The sequence below is a fragment of the Macaca nemestrina genome, chromosome 3 (assembly GCF_043159975.1).
Source record: "Macaca nemestrina isolate mMacNem1 chromosome 3, mMacNem.hap1, whole genome shotgun sequence".
Lineage (NCBI taxonomy): Eukaryota > Metazoa > Chordata > Mammalia > Primates > Cercopithecidae > Macaca > Macaca nemestrina.
The window spans coordinates 176,004,117-176,026,956 of NC_092127.1; the positions used below are offsets into that span (position 1 = coordinate 176,004,117).

The following is a 22,840-nucleotide window of genomic DNA, read 5'->3' on the forward strand; positions in this document are numbered from 1 at the left end:
ATAAAAGACCATTTGTGAAGTCAAAAGGGTGGAGTGGTAGAAAACTAAAGTGCAACAATAATGCTGAACATCAAAAAGCATGGAATCTATTATTTTAGAAGATCATCACTGTGAAAGTTGACATAAGCAGCCAAGGATATAAAAAAGGGAAAAAAGGTAAAATTGTCCATGTCCTCAAAAAATTAAAAGTTGAGGGAGTTTCCTTGTGATAGGACAAAGATGTAGAAAGGCTGATAAAAGATGGGATAATTCTTAGTGGATGGGAACTTCGAGCAAGGGTGATGCAGTAGTGGATTGAATGTGGCACCCAAATATTTGTTGAATGAATAGATGGTGGGTAGATGTGTAAATGATGGAACACCGAATCTCATTTTATTTCATAACCCTCAAGGAAAATGGTGTCAGAGGAAAATCAATTTTCCCTGAAGATGAACAGATTGGTAGAATGAAGACTCAAGAGTTAGAAACTTTGGAGGGGCTTATTCTAAATAAAGCATAGATGCTATTGAGCACAATTGGTCCAGAATATGGGCACATAAAGATAGAATTGAATTGAGGAAAGGCAGGCCCGACCCAGATTGAGGAGGTGTTTTGAGAGTTCATAGCAGAGGGTTTTATACCATGGAGTTGCAGAAACTATTAGAGATACCCATATTAGGAGGACAGAAATACATTTTTTGTAGTGTTTATAGCATTAACTCCACCCACCTCCCCAATTGGAATATAGGTATAATGTCTAAATTTATATCTTCATTGCTAAGTTACTATTGATTTACCTCATATCTAAGGAGAAAATAATTTCTTTGCAAATTGCCCATCCAATAGGTCATCTTTAGTTAATGTTTATATAACTACTCTACCATTTTTAGTAATATTTTACTATTTGAATAAATGGAAAACTAGAAAATGTCAGTAAGTCAAATAAAAGCATGGCTTACATTACTGTCTTTTTTCTGTTAAGTACATTTATTCAAACCACATATACTTATTGAGTATTTATTATGAAGCATATTTTATAGTAGGTTTTGGAGACAGGAAGATAAATATCACAAAATTCATGCCTTCAAGAATCTCATGTGTTGATAGGAGAAATAAACGTGTAACAAATTAATATATAACTTGTGATGTGAGCAACAAGAGAAGAAATAATAAGATACAGAGGTAGTACATTTAATTTACCTTGCTGAATATAGTGAAGTAAGTGTCACAGAGTAACACTATATAGAAAATAGCCAGGTGAACTAGAGAGCGATGCCATTTCAGAAGGTGCAAGGGACGTGTGAAAAGACATGGGAATCGGAAGTATCATGTTGTGTTCAAGACACAACATGGGATTTGTTATTTCTGAAAAGTGGATGTGAGGAGAGTAGCAAAAGATGTTACTCAATACAGCAGGCAAAAAACAGAAACATCTTTCATGCTATGCCAAGGAGATTGGGCTCTTTCTTGCAGGTGTCTAGAGGCTAGTAAGGAAACAACTGTTCATTGGATGAAAAGGGCATCATTGAAGGATTTTAAGCAGGAAAGTTTCATGGCCATATCTGTTACTGTGTTTGTTTTCAATCATCATGTCTGCAGCGAAGAGAAGTTTGAGAAAAGCACTAAGAATTAATGGCAATAAGGCTAACATTTGATGGCTGGAAACTAAACCAACAGGGTCCAGGGAAAGAGAAAAAAAGCAGAGTAAGTAATCAATATAATTTATGAAGACTTAGATAATATCAACATGAGTATGGTGATGATAGAGAAGAAAATGAGATTTTGAAAGATTTTTTTTTTTTTTTTTTTTTTTTTAAGACAGAATATCCCTCTGTCGCCAGGCTGGAGTTCAGTGGTATGATCTCAGCTCACCGCAACCTCCACCTTCCAGGTTCAAGCGATTCTCCTGTCTAAACCTCCAGAGTAGCTAGGACGACAGGCATGTGCCACCACGCCCAGCTAATTTTTGTATTTTTAGTAGAGACGGGGTTTCACCATGTTGGGCAGGATGGTCTTGATCTCTTAACCTTGTGATCCATGGCCTTCCAAGTGCTGGGATTACAGGCATGAGCCACCACCTGTAATATTTTGGGAGGCCAAAGCGAAAGGATCACTTGAGCCTAGGAGTTTGAGAATAGCCTGGGCAACATAGCTAGACCTCATCTCTACAAAAAGTAAAAAAAAAAAAAAAAAAAAAAAAAAAAAAAAAAAAAAAAAAAGCCAGCTGTGGTAGTGCGTGTCTGTGGTCTTAGCTACTTCAGAGGATTAGGTGGGAGGATCGCTTGAGACCAGGAGGTTGAGGCTACAGTGAGCTATGATTGCACCACTGCACTCCAGCCTGGATGACAGAGCAAGACCCTGTCTCAAAAAAAAAAAAAAAAAAAAAAAGAAAGAAAGAAAAGAAGAGAAAGGAAATATGTTTTTCTGACGTCAAGACATTACTAATTTTCATGTAGAAATTGCCCAAGAATAGAGCATACACCATACTGAACTAAACAGGTGTGCTGTTCTCTTGGTGTTTCCAGTCAAAAAGAATCTAAATTCCCTATAGGTATCAAGTTGTTTCTGAATTTGAAGAATATTTTTTAAAAATTAGCTTCATGATGGTGACATCATGCAGTTTTATATCTATTTACATGCAGTTCTAATATCTCATAAAGGGACACTGTAGCATTTTTCACACATTATGACATGCTAGCAAATCCTTCAGCTACTGTTCTTTATTTAGGCTAAAAACACTAGCAGTGAATTGGACTCTAGCAGGGCATCAAATAAGGACATTTCACAAGAAAGCACCTACAGCTGACAGCCTTCTGGTTGCTTTGAGAGTAGTTAGTATTATTGCTTCCTTAAAGAGCCATGAAACTAGGCAAGCTAATTCCCCCAGATAATTTTCTTGTACATTAGCTTCAGTGATGCAATACAATCAGTTACATCTAATAAAGCTGATCATTGACTTATTATTCTTTTGGGGTGCTTAAACTCTCAAGTCTCATTGTGATAACTATTGACACAATATGTCTTCCTTTAAAATAGATTCTCTATTTCAGGACCAAGCTTTTCTTTTGCACTGCTTTACAGACCTACCCTCCTGCTAAGTCCCAACCATCTGTCAACCTACCTCTCGTGGCTTGCTAAGTTTTCTGACCTGTGACCCACACAACACCTTGGAGGGGTGTGAAGAAAATGAAATTTTATTACCTCAGGTTAATGAGAACTCTGCCTTTAAATGTATATGCTTCTGTACCTCAGTTTTCCACAAAACCACATATTCATGAAATTCTTATATAATTAAAAAGCTAATGTGCCATTTTAAATAAGATAATTTATGGGAAAGGTGCTATAAACTTGCAAGTGCTAATCAAATGTAAGTGGGTATAATTATTATGGTATTAAGTTCAATGGTGATTGGTTAAATATAGCAAAATTTCTATTTACCTAAATATGTTTCACTTGTGTGACTCATTATTATTGGTGGGGAGATACTTGTGATTTTTTCTAGTGCCATTAAAAGTCCAAAAGCATAGGATCACACTGAATAATAGCTATATATATATATATGGTTAGCATTAAAAAGGACATAAAATGTCAGAACTTTTCAAAGTGACATTTCTCGAAATGAAATGAAATGTTTTCGATGGGAATTTAAGTCAAGGATCTGCAGAGACCATCTTGCTCTCAGCCACTTCACTGTACTGCCACTAGTATTGAGTGCCTGGGATCATCACAGCTCATTTTTAATTTGTATAGCAAGCATGTGTCAAGTACCAGCATGTGCCAGGACTTATGCACCTTGAGGATAACAGCCAGGCCTTGCTTCTGAAGAGCCAGTTGTTTAGCACAAGAGATATAGCCAGGCAAAATGAAGGTTGCAACTCGGCAGGATTGAGGTATGCACGGGGTATTGGGTAATCACAGAGAAGGAACACACCTACTCTAAGCTCATTAAATCATGTTTAATAGTCAGAATTTAGAATTTTGGAGGAGGTAAAGAAGCTGGCTGAAAGGAAGTAAAATATCCATTGGGGAAATATCTTTTTCTAAAAAAGCACAAAAGAACCATGAATTCTATAATGAATTTGAAATGAAGTAAAGTAAGCAATACTTGCAGAGGAATCCAGGCTCATGTAACTTATAATAAACCAATATATAGCATTATTATGTAAAATATATCTATTTTGGGTGGAAAAGCTCAGCCCAGGTCTGTTAGACAAGCATTACTGCATACATATTACCTCCCTTTGGATCTTTAAAAGTTGAGTAAATTCCATTCTTCGCATAATTTGGAAATCTTTTCCTCCCAAGAATCATTTACACTCAACTTTCATAATATAACCGCACCGTTCCTACATCATTCTCATGTTCTGAAAAAGTTTTATTAATGACCAACACATATTAGACTCAGTGACAATCCAAGCAAGCAAATTATCTGGTGCTTACAAGCTCAGGGGCAAAATTAAATCAGCTTTGGAGTGAAAAGATCAACATCCAGAAGGCCTTAAGTAAATTTCAGAAACCACGATTCTTTTTATATTACATTTTGGCAAGTTCTTTATGGAAAATTTCTCGAGAATCATTTTATTTTTTCCAGATAAAATCTTTTCTTCTTTTCCTCTTAGATTAATAATAAGGTAAAATACAGAAATAATTTCAAAAATTAAAAATAGTTGAGTGTAATTCAGGCAAATATCAGAAACTAATCAACAGCTGACATGTTAAGCAACAGTTATGTATTTAGCACTGCACTGATTATGTTTAAAGATGAATGAAAAATAAGTGAGGATTAACAGTTTTGTGTGTGTGTGAGCACGCATGTGCGTGTGCATGGGAAAGACAGATTGGGAAGAAATGGAGTGGGAATGCAAGGAAAACTCAACCATAATTTATAACCAAGAGCTCAACCAGACCATAGCTTATAAACAAACTAAACCATAGTTTATAACCAAGAGCTAAACTGCCTAGTGTAGAATGCAGTGTAGAAATCTGAAAAGGTCTAGATTAATAGGTGTATGCCAAAGTAATTGGAAAAGTTTATTTAACAAGGTGGAGATTTTGGAGTCTACACACAAATTTTGCAAAAGAATTTGTAATTTAGGCTAAGCTTTTCAACAGTTCAATAGCAAAAGTTTTCTGAAGTCAAAAAGAAAATCTGAATTCAGCATTCAGTTATCAAACAACATTTCAGAGGCAATAGGGAAAGGTACTAAAAGTGACTAGGCCAGGCCTTTATATATCTAAATCCATTCTTAGTGGGATTTTAAAATAAACATAGATTGTAAGCAAGACAGTTGCACAACAGTGACTGGAACCTGAAAGAGTGTAGCCTGGGGAAAAGTAAAATGGAACTCAGTTTTAGAAATGCACAGCAAAATAGGCAAGGTACAGCCAATCATGTGGAGAAACGATCTGTAGTTCAATGGGAAGAAAGAATCCATATGATTCCCCTTATTTACATACTAGTTCCTTTAGGGATTGGACATCCTGGGGACTCAAGAAATTTAGGCAAAGAAGGGTTATCGACACAGCTTGCTACCACCATTGGTGAAGGGTTTGAGTGAGATTGGGTAGTTGCCACTGCCCCAAAGTGCTTAGTATTACTATCTTAGTCTGCTCGGGCTGCCGTAACAAAACACCATGGCCTGAATAGCTTAAACAACAGAAGTTTATTTTTCATAGTTCTAGAGTCTGGGAAGTCCAAGATCAATGTGCCAGCAAGGTAGGTTTCATTCTGAAGCCTCTTCTCTTGTCTTCTAGGTGGCTGCCATCTTGCTGTGTGCTCACATGACCTCTTCTTTGTGCACACTTAGGGGGTGGGAAAAAAAATCAAGCTCTCTAGTATCTGTTTGTATAAATGCACTAATCCCGTCATAAGAACCTGACCTTCATGGCCTCATTTAACCTTAATTACTTCCCAAAGTCTTCATCTCCACGTACCATCACATTGAGGATTAGGGCTTCAAACTATGACTTTTGGAGGAACACAAACATTTATTCTATAACAACTTCCCCCCTTAAGTGTTCAGTCTTAGGAAGGAACTTTTCAAAGTGAGCCCCTGCTAGGCTTGCCAAGTAAAATTCAGGACACTCAGTTTCATGTGAATATCAGTTAAATAGCAAGTAATGTTTTATTATAAATATGCCTCATGCAACATTTGTAACATACTAAAGAAGTATTGGCTGTTTATCTGAAATTAAAATTCAACTAGGAAGCTTATATTTTTGTTTACTAGATCTGGCAAGCCTAGCCTCTCATTTGTGGGTCAAAGGCTTTTGCTGTCTAAACCAACCAAATATTCATTCTAAACCCAGAGAGACTAAGATGAATTGGCCCAGACAGCTATGAACACTCCAGCTTTATAAATTGGTATTTGAACAGTGTAATGATTTGCTGTGTCACACAGTCAGCAATTTTTCAGTTACAGGTATTGACTATTCCCATTATTTCCTCTAGCATTTAGTCATTGGAAAGCTTGAGAGCTTTGCTTTAAGTACACTTAACTGAAAGGCATGTCAAAATTACTTCTCTCTTATATAGAGTGACTTAAAATAAGGACAGACCTGGCTTTTGTCCAGGCCCTACTACTCTGACAAAGTCACTGATAGAGCATTCTGCACCTGGGGTAGCTCACCAGCTTTCTGCAATTTTCTGTGAGAAGGCTCTGAGTTAGGGAAAGAGTATTTGTAATCAGAGAACTGGGATTTAAATTCGACTTCCACTGATGTCCCCGACATGGACTTGACAGAATTACGAACCTCACCAAGCTTCAGCTTCCTCTACTCCCCAATCAGGATAACAACATACCCACTGCCCTCAATTTTACAAATGGGATAATTATAAATAGTAATATAAATAGGAATTATAGACATTCTCATATAACCTACCATGTGCTAAGATCAGCAGATTTATTAACATGTTTAACATTCAGCACACCCTATGGAGGTAAATACAATTGTTATCTGTATTTTAGAGATTCAAAGATAGAAGTAAATAATAGTTAAGTAGTATTGCAGGGATTGTTTAATGTATATTATTTTTTATCATCATCATCTTCATTTTAGTGCTCAGCAAAGGAGAACCAACAAAGTCATGATCATTTATTTAAAAATGATTTAAATATTCAGTTTATCCCTGAAAATCACTGTTGGTTTGCTGTGCTTCATAATTTGGAACCTCAGATCATTTTGGTTAAAAAAAAAATACATGGAGCCATGTCTAATATGAACATAGCTTAATTGCCACATTCTGTCAGTTACTTTGTCACAAAGTTAGGTAACTTCGGAGCTAGCAGAAGAGAACTCTAATCTCAGTATATTCAAGAATTTATGAGGGCATTGACCTGTTAGAGTCATTCAAAACCTGTAAGAGCATAAGTGGGGTAGAAGCTAAGTGAAATTCGACTTTATCGTTTCTCTTCACTTGTTGAAACATATTGCCTGTTTTCAGATTTTATACTTTACCTTTTTTATTTGACAAAGCTATTTATTATTGTCTGAGACTCCAGTAAAAAGATGAATATTATTTCTAAAGATTTTGGCACTGACATTTTAAGAGTCAAATTTTATATCCACTAAAATATGAAATATGATAACTTTTTAGTCAGGCCAGATGATCTACTTTCAACTGACAACATTTAGCAAAATCCTATGTCAAATCATATATGGATAAATACATCAATATGAATCATATAATCATCCCATCCCAGGTTAAGAATCAATGTCAAAGGTCATCTATTCCACACCCACTTATTTTTTGAGTTGCAGTGACATTTTCACTTAGTGTATAAATATGTGACTGGTATTTTATTTTATTACAGTATTTTATTTCTTTAACTTAGAATCTGTAAATGGAAAAAAATGATAGTTACAATTCTGGAATATATGCTATGAAAATGCATTATTAAAAAAGAACTTCTCTATTCCCACAAAAACCCTATGAGCTAGTTATTACTCTTCTTATATATATTATGAAGCTGACTTCGGAGTTCAAGTCACTTGCCCAAATTCACCGTTGGTAAGTATTGCAGGCAGAATTTGAAGTTTCTTAGGTCTGTCTGATCTGAAATCCTGTTCACTATTCATTGTAGTACATTGCCTCTTGGGGAGGGAAGGGAAGAAAGGGCTAATTGCTGCCTGGAGTGAGGGATCCAGGATACATGTTATTTCTGCACAGATTCTTGTGCATATATACAGTATATATGTCACCATCACCCACCCTACTTTCACTGGGATGGAGCAGAAAGGAAGGTTATTATTCAAATTCCGCTCTTTCTCAATAAACACGTTGACTTGTTCTGAGCTGCTCCAACAAGAAAGAACTGTTGATAACTACTAAGCTGGTATGTCTGGTGGTCTGAAAACTGTAGCTTCCTAAGGTTCTCTATAACTAATTGAAAAGAACTTTGAGAGTAGTAGGTGGCAGAAAGTAGTAAGTGGCAGAACTCCCAGGTAATGCTTATGCAAAACTAAAAGCTAAAGTTTGAGAACCAACATAAGCTAAAAAAAAAAAAAAAAAAAAAAAAAAAAAAAAACAAAAAAAAAACTGTGAATGAGAGTGAGAGAGAGAAATTTTATTAGAGAAACCATTTCATTCAATATTTGTTGAGTTCTTACTGTTGGTAAAATACTGAGCTCTGCTTTGTAGAATAAAAACATGAATGCCAAGATGAATAAGGCATTTTCCTGTCCTCAAAGGTGTAATCTCCTTTCATATAAAGCATATCTTATGTTTAGTAATTTTTCTAGCAAGTAGCATGAAACCAATCACTAGCTGATAAATTCATAATTGTTTAGTAATAAGATTTGACTCCGTGTGTGATACAATTCACCATCTATAAAGTGCTCAAAAATTACAAATCTGTTTTCCTACTACTAAAATGAAGATCCACACTGTCAAATTTAGAATGTTTATGATATTATGATTTCAGATTAAGCCAATGGAAAAAACTAATTGGAAATCATAGTACTGCACTGAACACAAGGACATTTGCTGCTAGTATTGTAGTTGGCTAAGCTCAGACATCTTTAATCTCATTTAAATGATGTCATAAGCTCTATCACATTGAATGTTAAATACTTTTACAAAAATATACATGACTGAATATTTTCACCTATTGTATTTGAAAGCTTCCCCAATTATTAAGGTCTGAGTGATGGCAGAAGAAATAAAAAAACAAGTCATATTCAGAAATTGATTTGATTTTGTGAAGTATAAACTGCCCTGACAATTCAGGTGTTACTTAGAAAGTTTCTAGTTGTAAAATTCAGGTCCCTCCTTCCTCCTTCCTTGAAAGAAATCATTTCATTTTCAAACTGTTTTTTTAAGTTGATGCCTCTTATTCAGGATTTTGCCGATTATTTTAAAGTTATAAATATAGAGAATTATGTGGTTTTATAAACAGTTTTAATTAAATTTTAACTATTAAAATATGCCTTTCTTTATATGCAGAAGTCATGCTCCAGTGATATAAATAAACATGTTAAATTAACAGATATTATGAAGACATGTCTTGATTTTGTAAAAAGCTCTGCATAATGACTCAAAGGCATAATGCTTGCAAACAGCTGGAAAGCAAGGTTGTCTTGCCCTTTCTGAAATACTCTGGGGAATAAGAGATTTTGCAATGAAAGAAGAACACATATATTTAATAAATTTGTTTTTTAATTTTTGTGGAATTGCAGGATAGGCAGGCAAAAGGTTGAGAAACACATGGAAAAACTGATTATACCTATCAGCCAATTATGACCTCAATTAACATACTCATAAGGGCCCATTTTTTTCTTATCCCAGAGATCAAATGAGGAACACCTTGGGTAAAGTCATTAAAAGACTTTAGCAAGGCGTTTTTAATTATACATCATTTGTACATCTGTGAATAATTACCTGGTAGTTGCCACCTGGTGACAGTGATTGACAGAAAGGTACCAGTGATTCCAGGCTAAAGATACATCTTTGATATGAGTAAAGGATACAATAACTTCACAGCATGAAGACAGTGACAGACAGCAAGGAGCTCTCCAACACTCACAGTTGAAAGCTCTCCAACACTCACAGTCTTCGAGGTGCCAGTTGCCAATGGCAGCCCTGAAGTAGGGTGAGGATCCCTTTAGGTTCTTCTTAGATAGGTGTCTTTCATTGTTCTTACAGGGAGTTTATGCCTGCTTTGGTCATTCTTTTTCTTTGTGCTTCTTCAATAGATAAAAGCACTGGCTCCAACCTCAGAATGTTCCTGAGTATGAACAATGGGGAATCAAATATCAATTTTTTTTATATAATGTACCTCTAGCAGACCAGCTTCAGACCTTGGTGCCCAAATGTGTTGGATTCTCAGAAAACTAGCTTAAGCCTCATTGTCTATTGTGAAAACCTCCTTTTGTCTTTTAGTCTATTAACAAAAAAAGAAGTGGCCGAACGTGGTGGCTCGTGCCTCTAATTCCAGCACTTTGGGAGGCTAAGGTGGGAGGATTACTTGAGCCCAGGAGTTCAAGAACAGCTGGGGAGCATGGTGATACCCTGTTTCTAAAAAAATTTCATCAGATGTGGTTGTGCACACCTGTGGTCACAACGACTCAGGAGACCGAGGCGGGACGATCCATCGCTTGAGCCTAGGAGGTTGAGGTTGCAATGAGGCATGTTCACACCACATCACTCCAGCCTGGGTGACAGCAAGACCCTATCTCAGGAAAAAATAAGTAAAAAGATGGCAAAATTATGACACATTTTTCTATGAACAGCACTCTCCAGGGTCAGAGGCAGCTACAGATTCAACTGGAGAGCTCTAGATAGCATTGTTTATTTAGGTGTGGCAGACTGAATCCCTTTGACCTGTGAATATATACTATTTGACTAGAATGATGCTTTCTTTGCCTTTTTAAATTAAATTTGAGTATCTTTGGTCGGAGCATTACTACGATTTGCAACAATCCTCAAAACTCCCTATTTATTACTTTTTCCTTGGCTCACTTCACATCTATTGTAGGCAGTTGTCTGTGTTCTGGTTTAATGCTGTGAGTCTTAGTAAAAGTTTCTGTACGGAGCCTGAGAGATCTCCATAAGAAGAAAAAAGTAGGAAGGTTGTTAGTTAAACTACTGGAGTCAGAATCTCTGAAAAACAACAATCAGCAACCAGGCCCAGAGCTGGGGAAGCATCAGGAAAGTACGGAGCAGATTGGAGGTAGAGTTCAGAAGGTGGTGCTGAAAGGGCATCAAAAGCAAAACTCGGGCTGGATGATTGAGCACACGACCTTGGCTAAGTACATGGGCAACAGCTGTAAAAACTAGAGCAAGAAAAGTAGGGGATTCTCTTTATATCCCCTCCTGAGTTGTAGAATGTGTAATAAGATAGTTTGGACTTAGTTGGAACACTTAGCTAGGGCTGATTCTTCAGGCAAATCTTTGCAACTGTTTTTCATCAATGCTATTTTTTCATTTTCATTTTCTATTTTTCTTTCTATTCAGTTAAAAGGATTTGGGGACAGTTTTAGATAAAAGCGTAAAACTCTAATAACATTTCTCTATGCCTACTGTATTTTTTTACTTACTTTATTTTTATTTTGAGACAGGCATCTTGCTCTATTACCCAGGCAGGAGTGATCTTGGCTCACTGCAACCTCTGCCTCCCAGTCTCAAGAGATCCTCCCATCTCAGCCTCCTGAGTAGCTGGGACTCTAGGCATGTACCATCATGCCCAGCTAATTTTTGCATTTTTTGTAGAGACAGGGTTTTGCCACATTGCCCGGGCTGGTCTCACACTCCTGGACTCAAGTGATCTGCCCACCTTGGCCTTTCAAAGTGTTGAGATTATAGGTGTGAACCACCATGCCTGGTGATGATTCTTTCTTTACTTATGATTTCTACTTTTTTGATCTTCACTCTCCTTAACATTTTAAAGAAAAATCACTTTCCAGTTCCTACTGCTGACTCCATTCATGGATTTCCAGAATTAACTATTAATGTGCTCAGTCATGCTGCCCCTTGGGCCCAAAATTTCTAGTGTATACTACCTACCCTTACTTCTTCCATAAAACATTGAGTACAATGGTCTTTATATCACTTTATGTCATGAAGTAGGTATTACTATGCCCATTTTACAGGAGACAAGATGGAATCTCACAGAACTGAAATCATGATCCCAAGGTAACACCCCTTCTAATTTGAAGTTTCATCTTCTGGCTGCAATTGTGATCTGTTAAAGCACTTATTATTTTTAATATCTGAGTTTTTACCTTCTACATCTTCCATTAGACCATGAAACACTTAAAGACGGCAGCTAGGACTTACCCATTTTAGTATCCTTCATACCAGCTAAAGTACTGGTTCATAGCAGGTGCTTAGTTACTGAATAGATGATGAATGAAAAATTTATTAGTAAATTTATGGATTTGGTGAATACAATCAATAAAGGGAGCCTCACCTTGGGATCTATGCCTTATTTGGCTTATTTCAGGAGCAGGTTACCTGGGGTTGTTACTTTTCTTCCAGTCTCCAAAGGTGCTAATGATTTGAACAAATCCAGACAGAAATAATGAGCAAAGCTGCAATTAGAATTTGGACTGTCTGATTGCATGTCTTCTGAAGTATGCATACAGATAACAACGAAGATACGATCAAAGCTTATGTAAATAATAAATAGTCATCTTTCTTACTCTTGCTTTAACTCAGTGGTACCACCATGTTTAATATTTGCTTAATCAAGCACTAATTTTTTTTAAAAGCTATTTCTACACTCAAATATTTTAGTTGACAATTGTTAGCAATTTCTCAAGATTTTTAAAATGTGGAGCGCATTAGTTTTCTATTTTAATTTATGACTTTGAAAATGAATAAGCATTAAATGTTGGACACACAGCATGTGAAAATAGTTTTGAACGAGACTTAAGAAGGGAAGTCAGAGGCCTATGGACTGACTACTATCTTTTCTCTTAATTATCCAATCACTCCACAAACATTGTATTGATTCTCATTTATGGGATGAGCAGTGTGTAGTTGGTATAGTTGGTGTTTACACATAGATAAATGAAATGAGGTCCTGGTATCATCAAATAACTCACTATTTGGTAGAGGAAACAAACAAGTGAACATAAGAGATAATATAGAAAATATATAAATATGGCCTGGTGCAGTGGCTCATGCCTGTAATCCCAGCACTTTGGGAGGCTGAGGTGGGCGGATCATGAGATCAGGAGATCGAGACCATCCTGGCTAACATGGTGAAACCCCTTCTTTACTAAAAATACAGAAAAAAAAGTATCTGGGTGTGGTAGCAGGCGCCTGTAGTCCCAGCTACTATAGGGGATGAGGCAGGAGAATGGCGTGAACCTAGGAGGTGGAGCCTGCAGTGAGCAGAAATCATGCCATTACACTCAAGCCTGGGCGACAGAGTGAGACTCCATCAAAAACAAAAACAAAAACAAAAAACAAAAAATGACAGAGCGAGACTCTGTCAAAAAAAAAAGAAAAAAGAAAAAAGAAAAAAGAAAGGAAGGAAGGAGGGAGGGAGGGAAGGAAGGAAGGAAATATATATACAAATATAAAGAGAGAGACCAGAAAAAGAAGGAGAAAAAGAGAATGCAAAAACCAAGAGCAAAGAATAATCTACTCTCCAACTAGAGAGGCAGCTCTTGATCTGCAAAGTCACTTGATTACTTCCTCATTTTGTTTACCTGCTAGATCAATGGTTCCTAAAATTTCATTATTTTAGGTACCACCTTCATATTTTTTTGACATACCTAAGTACCAATTTTGTATACTTGATTTCTCTAAATGGACTTTAAATCAATTGACTTATTTTTTAAAGGGAGTATTGTCCCAAACAGTAGTATCTATGAAATCACAGGCTCGAAGAGCTGTTTCTTTCTTTTTGCTACCATTATACTGAATTTAGTTAAAATATCTACCCAAACTAGGAGCATTAAAAATTACCTTTGAGTATTTAGAGTACCACAGCAAACTGAATCGATGCCCATGTAAAACAAATGTATTCCTATTAAAGTCTGTTTTTGAATAGTATGTTACTACCTTCAGCATCATATGTACCATCAGTAGTATACAACCTATTACAATTTGGAAAATTCTGGAAAACATTTTGCTTCTAAAGTCCTTTCTGTCACTTGTATTTTAGCTTCTGTAAAAGTTTTTGTTTTTTAAATAATTTTCTCAATACCTATCAGGTAATTCAAACTCACAGAGGCCTGAAAGAACAAGTAACCTTTTTGAGTCCCTGTAGGATTTTGCTAATTTCAAAGACAGAGTTTAAAACAAATGATCAGAAGTCAAAGCGAGATTTTCTCTTCTTGCCTGGGGGTGTTTGAAACAGCCCAGATCCATAAAAAGGAGGAGATCAATTTCTGAACATGTTTATTTAGACAATAGAGGGTGGAATAAAACATTCCCTAATCCTAACTTCACAGAAGCTTTTCTCTTGATTGAAAACTGGTGCTTGTCATAAATATAAATATTGGATTAAGGAGGAATGGGAAACATTAAAGTAAAAAGCAGGAAAATCATTGCGAGCACTGGAGCAGAATAATTATTCTGTAATTTGTTTATGACTCATTTATGATTTATTACTTAAAATTACCAAAAGGCATTATGGTAGCATGTGGTTTAGAAATAAAGCTATAACACATTAGGGAAATTAAAGGAAAGCATGTGTCTTCTAATTAAAAATGCAGCAATGATTGACATATTTATAATCATATGTTGGTGTTTTTCCTCTTTGACATAATGTTTAAATTCATTTTTATTGCCATATTCTTTTCTGAAACAATGAGCCACTTCTCTGTGATTCTCATAGCAGAGGGGTTACAGGAGGACAGTGTGCTTTGTAAAAGTTTATTTAATATTGAATTTTACTTTCTTACTATTTATTGATATTTACATTTTAAAAATTACTCTATTTCATAATGTAAAACCATGGTAAAAGGAGGCACAGTACACAACCTTTTAATTTTTTATCAAATGACAGTTTTAGTAAAAATACTTATAAACTCGAAGGTAACTATCAAGGCAGCTACATTTGTCTTACTAATATGTGTATTCACTTAGATGTACTTAACTCTAGTAAGGGACCTCCCACATCGCCCTTGGCCAAAGAATATTTTTAAGAACATATCACTTTGTACCTTCATGGATTCATTTAAATAAATATTTCGGGGAACTATCATGGAGTGAATTTTGTTCTCTAAAAAGATATGTTGAAGTCCTGACAGTACTTCAAGATGTAATCTTATTTATAAATAAGATCATTAATTAATTAGCTAATTCATTAATTAGATGTAACATGTATTAAGATGAGACCATACTGAAGCAGGGTGGGCTGTTAATTTCGTATGACTGGTGTCCTTACAAGAAGAGAAGAAGAAATGCAGAGACACGCAGGAGGGACACTATGTGACTATGGAGGCCCAGAGATCTGAATGATGCAACTGCAAGCCCAGAAAAATCTAGAACTGCCAGCAAACCACAGAGACTAGGAAGACGCAAAGAAGGAGTCTCCCTGCAGGTTTCAGAGAAAGGTTGGCCCTGCTGACACCTCGCTTTTAGACATCTAACCTCTAACATGAGGAGAAAGTAAATCTGTTTGTGGTGATTTGTTACGACAGCCCCAGGACACTGGTAGAGACACAGGGATGTGTTCAGGGCCTGTTGTAGACACTTGCAACACATCAGTAAACAATTCAGACAAAGACTTCTGCACCAGTGGTGCCGACATTCTCAAGAGGGAAGAGCAATCTGGAGATGTGTTAGATGGTAATAAAGAGTATGAGTCATGCACAGAAGAGGTGAGTGAGAGGGGAAGGATTGAAGGGGGCAATCATGAAAGATGTGGTCGGATAAAAGTAAGATTTCAGCCAAAATTTGAAGCAGTTAATGATATCAGACTTGGAAAAACATTAGAGGAAGAACACCTCAGGGAATAGGACACCTCAGGGAATAGGAGACCCTAAGTGCAAAGCCTGAAGGCTGGAGCATGATGAAGATGCAAGAGGAAGGGCAGAAGGAGCTGAGACAAGGGCAGTGACTGGGGAGCCAGAGCTTGTAGGGCCTTGTGTGGTTTTTTTCTCAAAGAAATAGGGAGCCATTGGAGGCCAAAGCAGAGGCATGACATGGTCTGACCTACTTTTAAAAGAATCACATTTGTTTCTGTGTTCAGAATAGACTGTAAAGGGCAAGGATAGAAACCAGAGGACAAATTCACAGGCTATTTTCACAAATCAGGGAAGAGACAAGGATTGTTCAGAGCAAAGTGGTGGCCATGGAGAGATTGCAGAATGGTTGCATTATAGAAAGAGCCTCAAGATAGAATCAAGATTTCCTGGAAAATTGGATGTGGGATGTGAGAGAAACAAGAGGAGTAAAGAATGATTCCTAGATTTTTGTCCTCTCAAAGAATAAAGCAGCAGTCATCTAAAATATGGAAGCAGATTAAGGGATGGGGCAGGAATAGCTTCCATTTTAGAGATGTACTTTATTTTTCTTATCAATTATCTGTTTTCAAGTTTTGTCTATTTCATTGTTTGGTATCTAGAATATTTGTTATTTTTTTTTTTTTGAGACGGAGTTTTGCCCTGTTGCCCAGGCTGGAGTGCAGTGGTGCTATCTCTGCTCACTGCAAACTCCGCCTCCCAGGTTCATGCCATTCTCCTGCCTCAGCCTCCTAAGTAGCTGGGACTACAGGTGCCCACCACCACGCCCAGCTATTTTTTTTTTTGTATTTTTTAGTAGAGACGGAATTTCACCGTATTAGCCAGCATGGTCTCGATCTCCTGACCTCGTGATCTGCCCACCTCAGCCTCCCAAAGTGCTGAGATTACAGGCGTGAGCCACCGAGCCCGGCCCTATATGATGTACGTTTTTAAAGTTATTTCTAGTTTCTTTTACTCTGATCACTAATTTTTTTTCTTTTCCTTTGACTTATTTTTATTGTATCATGGAAAGATTTTCCTGATTTTTCTACCTCCACTCCTTTCCCTCCTTCTTTCATTCTTTCTTTCTATTATACTACTCTTAACTTCCTAGTTTTTAACCAGGAAAGCCTATCCCATAGATGCCAACCACACTCAGAAAGAGACAGTCTAATCCTCTATTTCCAGAAATAGGTGTGCTCTACTTCAGAGCAGATGACTCGTGTGAGATTTGCAGGATGGCCTCAGAGGGTGCCACATGTGCAGTAAAACCAATGGCTGTGTGCCTTTAAGATCGCTCCATGGAACTGACTCCAGAGTTTGCTTCTCAATGATGAAGACTCCTTTCCCAGAATAGGCCCATAGGTGTCCTAAAATGGATTCCTGACTTGTCAGCTCTTTTGGTGGGTTTTAAAATGCATGTCTGTAAGAGATTTAGATGATATATATTTAGATTTAGATTATACACATATAAGCCATAAATATATAAATTTATCTATATCAACTTATATATATAGCTTAAATGTGTATATTTAAGCTATAATGTATAATTTTAATTTAATGTAATTTTAATGTGGTGTAATTTTATTTTATATGTAATGTATATTTGATTTAATATACATTAAATAGAAGCTATATTATGGATTAATTTAAGCTATATATATTTTATATATGTGTGTGTATATATAGCTCAATATTTAAGGGTTTATTTTCCCTTTATCTTTCCAGCTGGGAGGAGGGAAATAGTCTAGTGAAGGCAGGGGTGCATTCATTTTCTCCTAGGTTTGGAACTGCTATTAAGCTGTTGAGCTTGTTTGACCAGAAAATTCTTTCTGGCCTGGTTTTACACCCTGGAAGTTTGTACAGCATATGCCTAAATTCTTGTATCTTTCATGTCAAGAGGCATGTTGTCTGCGTGAATAAAATTCACTCTCTAATAATCTTTTCAGTTTAGATTCATTCTACTCAACTAAACACTGAATTGATTTTTTTTGACCAGCAGAATTTATTTTTTATTTTTTATTTTTTTGAGATAGAGTCTCACTCTCTCACCCAGGCTGGAGTGCAGTGGTGAGATCTCAGCTCACTGCAACCTCCGTCTCCTGAGTTTAAGTTTTTGCCTCAGCCTCTTGCATAGCTGGTATTACAGGTGCATCCTACCACACCTGGCTAATTTTTTTTTTCTTTTTTTTTTTTTTTGTATTTTTAGTAGAGACAGGGTTTCACCATTTGGCCAGGCTGCTTGAACACCTGACCTCAGGTGATCTGCCCACTTCGACCTCCCACAGTGCTAGGCTTACAGGCATGAGCCACTGCACTAGCCTGGCCACCAGAATAAATGAAAGTGTTGATGGGCCCTACCTGGATCCATTGAGGAATAGAAGAATTATTTCCCTGTAAAATATTTTTCTAGAGACACATGTAAATAAATACATGGAACATTTCTTACCACGTACACTTATGAGAACATGCAGGTCATATTTAAGGGTACTACCTGGACAACATGAAGAGGTTTTGAGATTATTTTAGGGTTAGTGTATATTCATGTCTTAGTTATCTATTACCACATAATAAGTTACCTCAAAATTTAGTGGCTTAAAACAACAATAAGCGTTTAGTATCTCACAACTCTTCTGTGGATCAGGAATTCAGGAACTTAATTGTGTTCTTCTGGCCAGGGGTCTCTCATGAGGTTGCCACGTAAAGGCTTTAGAGAGTCTGCATTCATGATCAAAGTAGCTCATTTATATGGCCAGTTGGTGCTGCCTGTCGGCAGGAGGTCTTAGCTTCTCTCCATGTGAACTGCTCCATAAGGCTGCTTGAATGTCGTCATGCATAGTGGCCCACAGAGACTGAACCAAGAGAACAAACAAGGCAGAAGCTAAGATTTCTTTGATAACCCAGCCTCTGATGACACATTCTGCCATTTCTACAATGTCCTGTTGGTTAACACATATCAGCCCTATTGAATGTGGTAGTAGGCTGTCCAAGGGCATGGGTATAAGAGGCTGGCTCATGTTGGGGGCATGACTGCAACAGTATACCATAATGAATACACTGAATTGTGGAAGAAATATCAATTACTCCCTCATTTTCCAACTTGGTTGAATGGCTGCTAATCCAACAGGTACTCAAGATCAGACTGATGCAACCAGGGTCTCAGAATATTAACAGGGCCTTTTTCTCTCTACATACCTTTGAACGGCCTACTTATGCGTTCTTTCCCTGACGTCTATTAAAACTAAGAACTATATTACCTCTATTAAAAGGAAGATTTTTCTGATATCCCCAAGTCAGGTTACAACTCCTCTGTTTCTGCATAATACTCTTTACATAGTGCTTCTTATAACTTGCACTTAACACATTGCATTGTGATTACTTTGCCCTCTATCAAGCTGCCCGCTGTGCTTGAAGTCATTGGCTTGGATTAAAAATGACAGTATTATTGAAGATTTTGCTGAATTAATCAGCTTTGATTTTGCATGTCCATTTCTGCCCCATCTGTTTAATGAATAATTGATCTGTCAAACAGAATACTAGCTTTTTATTAAATAGCCATATCATATTAGATGCCAACGTAGAGTATGCCAATGCAGCTTAATTGTTTTCATCAAATGCATTGTCTCTTTAATTAAATTAAGTATCCACTCCAGACAACTGAAAAAGCCAGACATCTTTAAAATTCCGTGATTCAATGACTTGAAGGTTCAACCCCAACCAGTGCAATTTCTTTTGAGATGGAGTCTTGCTATATTGCCCAGACTAGTTTCAAACTTCTGGGCTCAAGTGATTCCCCAGCCTCAGCCTCCTGAGTAGTTGGGACTACAGGCATCTGCCACCGAGTGTGATGTTATTAACATCCCAGTTTTCTATACAAAAACTTTGTTTCTTTTTCACTTTGATGGCATACTATGGAATGCAACCCAGCTCCATTTGTTCAGTGCACATAATATTTCAATGATGCTGTATTCTAACAACCAATTTCAGCCGAAAATGAAATAAAACAGAAAAACCTCCTTCTTCTAAAAAAAAAATCAATCTTTTTTCCTACTACAACATAAATAAAATGAAAGTGGAACATTCAATTCTAACTCTGAGTTGACAGGCGTATATCCTACACTTTGAGGCATTGTTATTAAAAAGGCAATAATGTCTTCACTTTAATGGGTTATTGGCTGTTCTAAAGTCTGTCTCATAACTAAGAAAAAGTTAAACCATTGAGAAAAGGGAAAACATGCAGTTTCTCTAAGTTCATCTTACTGAGAATGCAGTGATCCTAATCTTTATCTTAACATGTAATGCTTGGAGGCATTGGATTCTTCCATGGTTGATCTTGTACCCTTCTGTCTCTCTAACTATACCTCCAGGCTTGAGTTGGTCCAACAAAAGCCTAGTGACATTGAAGAATGTTATCCCCCACCCCTCCAAAAACTGTATGGTACGTCTGTATAGCTGTTCATGGGATTACAGAATGAAGAGTGAAAGCACCTCTCGCCATGATGAAAGGGAAAAAACAAACAAGCAAACAAAAAAAAAACCTTAAACCAGGTGAAGAGATAGAGTTGATATTGGGGGCTATATATTTGTCTTCATCAATGTTAACAAACCAAGACGTGACACTGTTAATTCCTTAATTACTCACTGATACGATTTGGCTGTGTCCCCACCCAAATCTCGTCTTAAATTGTAATCTCCATAATCCCCATGTATCTAGGGAGAGACTTGGTGGTAGGTGATTGGATCATGGAGGTGGCTTCCCCCCATGCTGTTCTTGAGAAAGTGAGTGAGTTCTCATAAGATCTGATGGTTTTATAAGGGGCTCTTCTCCCTTCACTTCTCTTCTTCTCTGTCTCACCTGCTGTCATCCAATATAAAAACACATGTACACACATGTTTATTGTGGCACTGTTCACAATAGCAGGGTCTTGGAACCAACCCAAATGCCCATCAATGATAGACTGGATAAAGAAAATGTGTCACATATACACCATGGAATACTATGCAGCCATAAAAAAGGATGAGTTCATGTCCTTTGTAGGGACATGGAAGAAGCTGGAAACCATCATTCTCAGCAAACTAACACAAGAACAGAAAACCGAACACCACATGTTCTCACTCATAAGTGGGAGCTGAACAATGAGAACACCTGGACACAGGGAGGAGAACATCACACACTGGGGCCTATCGGGGGTGGGGAAGTAGGGGAGGGATAGCATTAGGAGAAATATCTACTGCAGATGATGAGTTGATGGGTGCAGTAAATCCCCATGGCACATGTATACCTATGTAACAAACCTGCACGTTCTGCACATGTACTCCAGAGCTTAAAGTATAATTAAAAAAAAAAAAAAGATGTACCTCTTTCCCTTTCACCATGTTTGTAAGTTTCCTGAGGCCTCACCAGCAATGCAGAACTGTGAGTCAATTAAACCTCTTCCTTTTATAAATTATCCAGTCTTGGGTTTTTCTTTGTAGCGGTATGAAAATGTATGAATATACTCATTTACACAAATGACTTCATATTCTTACTGGTGTTTTTATGTATTCTGATATATGTATTTAATTTCTTAGAGCTAAAATCCCTAATGTGAATTTTGATTGTGTTTTTCCTCTGTGTTATGGGCTGAATTGTGTCATCCTCCCCCATAAAAAGAAAGATTATTATATGTTCCAGTACCTCAAATGCAACCATATTTGTATGATGGGACTTACAGAGTTAAATTGAATTGAAGTCATTAGTGTGGACCCTCAGCCAGTATCACTGCTCTCCTCATAAGAAGATAAAATTTGGATACAGACATGTAAATAAGGAAAACAATATGAAGACAAAGGGAGAAGACTGACCATCTTCAAGCCAAGGAGAAAAGTCTGGAATAGATCCTTCCTCATAGTCTGCAGAAGTAACCTATCCCACTGACACCTTGATCTTGGACTTCTAGCCTCCAGAACTATGTGAAAATAAATTTCTGCTGATTTATTCACTCAGTCTGTAGTGTTTTGTTATAGTAGCCATAGCAAGCTTATAAATTGCCCTAAGGGTGTGACCTGTTATAACCTGCCACTGAAAAGTAGTTCATAGTCAAAATGGTTTTATAATCTAAAGACAGCAGGAGAAGTATCCCTAAGATAGCAGGAGAAGTATCTCCTAAATATAACAGTTTCTGCCTGATTCCAGAATATCAGAGTAGGTATGACAAGAATATTCCTGGTGTGGCATGAGGAATAGTAGAAATGAGATAATATTTCAATTCAGATAGTATTCAATCTTCAGCAGCATCAAGACATTCACCTAATAAAATCTATCTTACAAAGATTTGTGAGTATTATATGTGATAACCACAAGAATACCTAGATTAACACAGTATTAGCACATAGTAGGGTGCTCACTGCATGTTCGTGTTCTCCCATCAGTTTGTAATCAAGTAGAACTCACAGATTATCTTTCTGCTGTTCTTTTACCTCACTAGTCTGTGTCCCTAATTTAAGGAAGAAACCTTCATCTCTTTTCTCTATTTTCCATGAGGATATCTTCTTAAGAAATATCATCTTCACTGTGATTACTTGTTGCTCTAATTTTTAAAGATTCCCCTTCAAATCTAGTCCTAGCAAATTTTTCTATCTTCAGAGGCGTCTGAATTAATGAGTATGCCCTGTAGTCAGCAATTCAGATCTTTGATTAAAAATAGACATACAGGCTGTCCTTGTTTTGCACAGAACCATATTAACTATAACTCATGCAAAGTGAAGAATTGGTCAGTATGAATGAATTCATTTAACATAATGCTGGTACTGTGCAAAGCATGGACTACCTGTAAGATTTAAAGAGATGCCCTTCAATTTATTTTCCTATGTTGTGGTTGACCAATACATAATATCAGTATGCCTTATTCAAACACACATCCATACAATACATACACAGAAACACACCCATACTTTTATTCAAAATGTATTTTTCTCA

General features: G+C 36.8%; 1 protein-coding gene across 6 annotated transcripts in view; it reads left to right on the top strand.

The window, feature by feature from the left end:
* Positions 1–22,840, top strand: part of LOC105487858 (potassium voltage-gated channel interacting protein 4) — a 1,213,665-nt gene that overhangs the window by 312,760 nt on the left and 878,065 nt on the right. The window lies entirely within an intron of this gene.